This window comes from Pleurodeles waltl, chromosome 3_1, assembly GCF_031143425.1.
Source record: "Pleurodeles waltl isolate 20211129_DDA chromosome 3_1, aPleWal1.hap1.20221129, whole genome shotgun sequence".
In the NCBI taxonomy this organism is placed as follows: Eukaryota; Metazoa; Chordata; class Amphibia; order Caudata; family Salamandridae; genus Pleurodeles; species Pleurodeles waltl.
This window is the reverse complement of record NC_090440.1, coordinates 1,119,046,674-1,119,053,356: the sequence shown is the minus strand read 5'-3', so window position 1 is coordinate 1,119,053,356 and position 6,683 is coordinate 1,119,046,674.

Here is a 6,683-nt window from a genome sequence, read left to right as displayed (position 1 = left end):
AGGACAGCACTGAAAAACTATCCCATGAGAGAGGTTTCTCCAATATGGAAGGAAGAAGTTGCAGCAGCAGGTGCTAATCCAGCTATTCCTGCGCATTTTCAGCGCATATGGATACATGTCCCCTGGAAAAGGTCTGAAGTTTTAGCACTTAAACAGTCACTACCAGATTCACGCAAAAATCCTGCTGGTTACTATAAAGAGTTGTTGCAAACAGTTGATGCATGTACTATGAATCTAGCAGATATTGACATGTTGATGGGAAATGTAGTTCCACAGACAATATGGGCTAAAATTCGTAGAGAGGATCACGCTCAAGAATTAGGCGGCGATTGGAACGCTATTATTGCCGCAGATAGAGGTCAAGTAGGTGGTGCAAAGCCCGACGCTTTGATCTCAGAACTCCCTGGTAGGATTATTACATTAATGAAAACAATGATGCCTGCTTTGAGAGTTAATTGGGATAAGCTAGCAGCATGTAAACAAAAGAAAGATGAAAGTGTTTCCGATTTCTTTACCCGATTTGAGGAGACATTCATTGATCACAGTGGTCAAGATATGGCTACAGAAGGGGGACAGCGATTATTTGTGGATAAGTTCGTATATAACTTGCTTCCTGAACTATCACACAAGCTAAAAGACTCCGAGAGTTCATGGGCAGTTTCTTCTTCCGCCCAGATATTGGCTACTGCACAATATTATGAAAATAGAGACAAAGAAGAAAGGGAAAAACAAGAGAAAAAGACGAAAGAATTAAAAACTAAAGTTCTCTTGCAACAGGCTTATCCTCCTCGTTATGTTCAGCCTCAGTTTCAACAGCCTCCGCAGTTTCAGAGGTTGTATCAAAAGCCTGAACCATTCATTCCAAGACCTTTGCTAGGTCCCAATCAATGTGCTTATTGTAGGGAGGAAGGTCATTTTAAGAACAGTTGTCCGGCATTGTTGCAGCGTAATGGAACAACATCTGCTTCACGAGGTCGTGGTGGTTCTCAGTCAGCAAATAGAGGTAGAGGTCGAGGTGTGTTAACCCAAGGGCAGCGTTCTTTTGTTCCTCCAAATTCCGGAAATTACTTTGACCAGCAAAATGTTAGGTCTACACAGTATTACAGTGAGGATCAGTATATTGAAGGAGGGAATGAAAGTCTTCATTTTGAATAGGACAGCCATGGACAAAGTAAGGGGGTTACGTCAATTCCAGTGGATCAGAATGGACCTTATGTTAATGTCACTACAATGGGTGTTTCAGAGCCATTTCTTTTAGATACTGGTGCCATGAGAAGCTCTATCATTCATTCTAAACTCCCTGGCGCACCTTTGTCTGGCTTAACGAATGTATCTGTAGGATTTTCTGGCGCCCCTGTTCGCAATCCAGTTTCTTGCCCTTTGCCTGTTTCAATAGGCCCTTATGATTTAGAAGCTCCACTTCTTCTGACGAATGGTTGTGGTGAAAATCTGTTGGGTTTAGATCTATTAAAAAGAATGCATGCTACGATATATTGTTCACCTTCTGGTGTATACCTCACTCTAGGACAGAAAATGACTAGTCCAATGTACTTATCAAAAGATCAATTCCCACCTGAATTGCTTTCTCTTCCCGAAACGCTTTGGGCTACGGGTCCGAATGACGTTGGTTGTCTTGAGATCCCACATTATGTTGTTACTCTCAAGCCCAATGCTGAAATGCCACGTATTCCGCAATACAGAATCTCTACTGAAGGTGAGAAAGCACTTCTGGAAATTGTCCATGATTTGATTCAGAAGGGTGTGGTTGAGGAAACGAGAGGAAATACATGTAACAGTCCTGTTCTTCCGGTTCTTAAACGCACTGATCCTTCTCAGCCTCCTGTTTATCGTTTTGTAATTGATCTTCGGGAGGTAAACAAGATTGTCGTACCGCAGTTTCCTGTAGTCCCAGATATCACTGCTCTGTTGACGATGATACCTTCTACAGCGACTTGGTTTTCAGTTATCGATTTAAAGAATGCTTTCTTTAGTATTCCCATCGCCGAAGAGAGTAGAGATATTTTTGGTTTTTCCCTCGGAGGCCGAAGCTTCCGGTTTAAACGCGCACCTCAAGGTTATTGTGAAAGTCCCTCTGTTTACAGTCAAGCTCTAAAATGTCATCTTGATGCTTTTTCCTTACCGTCCGGTGCCGCTCTCATTCAGTACATGGATGACTTATTAGTTGCCGCTGATTCAGAGGAGATTTGCAAAAACGTGACCGTTGCACTGTTGCGTCATTTGTTTGATCTGAATCACAAGGTTTCCCCTTCTAAATTACAATATGTCTGTCGCGAGGTGACTTATTTGGGTCATCTCTTGTCAAAGGAGGGACGACGATTGACCCCCGAACGAATTCAGGCAATTGCACAAATGTCAGTCCCATCCACACAAAGAGAGGTACGTGCCTTTTTGGGCATTACTTCTTATTGTAGACAGTGGATTCCGAGTTTCTCTTTATTGGCTAAACCGCTGTTGGCGCTAACTTTAAAAGATACGCCTCAGCCTCTTCCGTGGACTGACGAGTGTCAGAAGAGTTTTACTGATTTGCGTATTGCTTTGTGTTCTGCTCCTGTATTGGGTACTCCTGATTACAGTAAGCCCTTTACGCTCTATGTCCACGAAAGAGAGGGTTGTGCATTGTCAGTCTTAACGCAGCGTTTTGGAGATCAACAGCGACCATGCGCATATTTCTCAGCTACGTTAGATCCAGTAGCTAAAGCATTGCCTAGTTGTCTTAAGGCGACAGCGGCAGCAGCAATTTCTATTCGACAGTCTGCTGGAGTAGTGCTAGATAATACTCTCATTGTTATGGTGCCACATGCAGTGGATATTTTACTAAATAGGACAAAAACGCAGCATCTTACGAGTGCTCGGTTGTCCGGATATGAGCTGACGCTTTTGGCTAGTCACATACACATCAAACGATGTAATACCCTGAATCCAGCTACTTTGTTGCCTCTTCCAGAAGAGAGAGATATCTCTGAACAGCATGATTGTTTTCTCCGTACTGAAGAAGAGACTAAGGGTAGAATTGACCTAAAAGACACGCCATTAGTGAATCCAGATGGAACACTATGGGTAGATGGTTCTTGTTTCAAGCTCCGGAATGGAGATACAGTTTCAGCCTACGCTATTACCACTTTGCATACGATTGTGGAGACAGCACGCATTAGACATAATTCAGCTCAGGCAGCTGAATTGATAGCCTTAACTAGAGCGTGTGTGTTATCCAAAGGAAAAAGAGTAAACGTGTACACTGATAGCCAATACGCTTTTGGTGTAGCGTTTAACTTTGGGCGTTTATGGAAGGAAAGAGGATTCTTTACTTCCCATGGTACTAAGATACAACATGGTCAATTAGTGACTGAACTTCTTGAGTCACTTACAATGCCTACTCAGATAGCGATCGTGAAGTGTAGTGCACACAAAAAGATTGTGGACGATGTTGGTCGAGGAAATGCATTTGCAGATGAGGTAGCGAAAAAGACAGCCAGAGACAACACAAGTCGAATGTATGTTGTAGGTCCCGCAAACTGCGTAAGAGAAAAGGGAATGTGTGAAGATACAGTAGAGAGTGTGAAATCAATTCAAGGAGAGGCTACGGAGAATGAGTTGAGAAAGTGGAAGGAAAGTACAGGAATGTTAGATGAGATGGGATGTTGGGTTGAATTATCAGAACATCAACGTTGGCTGTTACCAGATGCTTATGTACTACCTGTAGTTACTATGGCACATGGTCCAGCTCACCTAAGTGCAAAAGGAATATGTAAACTTCTGGCTCCAGTGTGGCAAAATGAGGGGATCCCAAAGTGTGCAAATAATGTAGTAAAACATTGTATTGTTTGCTTGATGTACAATCCGGGAAAGGGAACCCCAACTCCAGCAGGTCATTTTGCTCCTCCAACATATCCATTTGAGGTGTTGCAGATCGATTATATTCACATGGAACGATGCAACAATCTCAAATATGTTCTGGTGGTAGTATGTGCTTTTTCTAGATGGGTAGAAGCCTACCCTCTGAAGGACAATACTGCTTTATCAACTGCCAAAATACTTTTGAAAGAATTCTTCCCTAGGTTTGGTTTGCCGCGCATTGTCTGGAGTGACAATGGGAGCGAATTTGTGGGTCAAGTCATGCAAAAAGTTTGTGCAGGTCTTGGCATAAAACAGAAGTTCCACGCGGCGAATCACCCACAGTCGGCTGGTTTAGTAGAATGCTACAATGGAACCTTGAAGCTTAAAATTGCTAAGGTGCAAGCTAGCACAGGACTTAATTGGCCTGATGCTTTACCATTGGCTCTTCTGTCCACCAGAACAGCAGTACACTCTCGTTTGGGGCTTAGCCCTTACGAAGTGATATTTGGTCGCCCAGCTAATGTATGGGGAGTTCCTCGCCCTAAGAAATACTCAGACTTGCCATACCCGATGTTGATTGACTACTTGCATGACCTTACAACTAAATTGCGTGTTCTTCATCAACAGGTTCAGAGTGCTCTACCAGAGGCTTCTACAGACCCAGGTCATTCCATCCGACCAGGTGACTGGGTCTGCACGAAAAATTTCCAGCGACAGAGAAATTTGGAGCCCAGATGGAGAGAGCCACGCCTGGTTCTTTTGACCACAAGAACAGCAGTTAAAGTCGAAGGAAAGAAAAACTGGGTGCATGCCTTGCACTGCAAGAAAGTGCCTTTGCCCTTGCCTTTCGATCAGTGGGTCCGTAGAGGCATCAGTGACTCTGAAAGTGAGAAAGTTCCGCAATTTGTACCATTCAGTGATGCGCGTCTAATTGGAACACTTTCTGAGAAAGAGGACGACGACATCCTTCAAGAAGCAATACCATCGCATCGACGCTTGAACACGACAAATCCAGGAACACTGTTTCAAAACCAGACTGCCTCTGGACAAGAACGCTATAATTTGAGACCAAGACCAAAGAACTTGTAACTTTCTCTCCTATGTAGTACTCTATCCCGGTTGCAGGGTCACGGTAGGAGTTTTAGTTACGACCTGAGTAAGTGGCAATAGGCCTGCAGGACCTCACAGTGTCATAGGACGGTAGATAATCGTGACTACAGTGATTGAGGAAGATTGCCGTGAGCATCCACTTAGAAAGATGGAGGCTACATTAGATAAAAGAGAAAGTAAAAATGTAAAGAATAATTGTAAAGAAATATGTAGTCGTTGTAGTATTGCTCTATGCGTCATTATATTGTCGTGTATTCTTTTGGCATCTGTAAACTGGATCATTATTACTCTGCAGCAAAAAGTTGTCTCTTCTCCTACCTCTACATCTTCTTCTACTATCTCTCCGCACCTATTTCACACTCTTCCCCAGCATGAACTCATCAGAAGAACTGAATACTTTAACAATTCCTTCGTCCAGTTGTTACATCAACATCAGTTAGTGATCAATACAACTGACTGTTGGGTGTGTGGACTCATACCACATACGGTAGAAAAAGGAATGCCATATTTAGTTCTTCCATTCTCCTATGAAGGTTCCGCTTGGGCTTATTTTGTCATTTTCAATAATGCATATCAAAGTAAAATTAAACAACCTGTCAGTTCACATAGTGTTGGTTCAGATTTCAGTCATAGTTTATTGATAAAGGGAATGGTAGCTACGGCTAAAATCATGGAAAAAAGTGAAGCTTCCATAGATGAAAGAAAAGCATATACCAATTGGAACATAACTAATTACATTTCCAGCCTCAATGATAAGATTGAGCAAGGAAAATCTCCTCCGATACGGGTCATACCCCAACAAGGAAATTTCTGTCTGCAAGTAAATGGTAGAACTCCAAACACCGGACAAAGAGAAAGTTTATGTTCCCATACATATGTTTATTCAGCCCTGAATTCACCGCCGTTAGTACCATCTCAAGGTACATACTTCGTTTGCCACGATAGGGCTTATACATGGTTGCCAGCTGATTTCTCTGGTACTTGTTATATAGCCTTTCTTCTTCCCCCTACATACACCGCTCCTGCGAACCATCATAAAAATAGATATGGCAGAGGGATTGTGGATTCGAAAGACACAGCAGGACAAGAGGGAGGAGATTTCCTCAAAGGATTTCTTCCCTTCTGGGGTCCAATGGCCAACAGCAGAAATATAAGGCAATTGGTTCGTGTCGTAGAAACCACCATAGACATCACTGTAGGAGCTTTAAGTAACATTACAGCTGAACTACAGGCTGATCGTCTTATGACCTTGCAGAACCGTGTTGCCTTAGACTTTGTTCTTGCGGATCGTGGTGGAGTATGCAAATTGATCGGATCAAGTTGCTGTATTTTCATACCTAATGACGCTCCGACAGTATACCAAGCTATCTCTAAGTTACACATAATCTCCGAGTCGATTCATCAGGACGAAGGAGATTGGTCCTTTTCAGAGTGGTTTTGGGGATTACTGTCCAAATGGGGTTGGAAGGTATTGACATTCTTTGGAGTAATTTTAGCTTTTATATTCTCTTGTTGTCTTTGTATGCACTGCGGTCCTGCCGTCTGCAACCTATGTGCTACTGCATGTATTCCCAAACCCAAGTCACAAAGAACAGAGAATATCAAAATGATGGTACAGCAACAGCTTGATGACCTCATGGCCATAGACATCGACTCAGATTAACATGAGTTTGTGTATCTTGCCTGAGTTCTGGCAAAAGGAGGGTCTGAGGAAATTC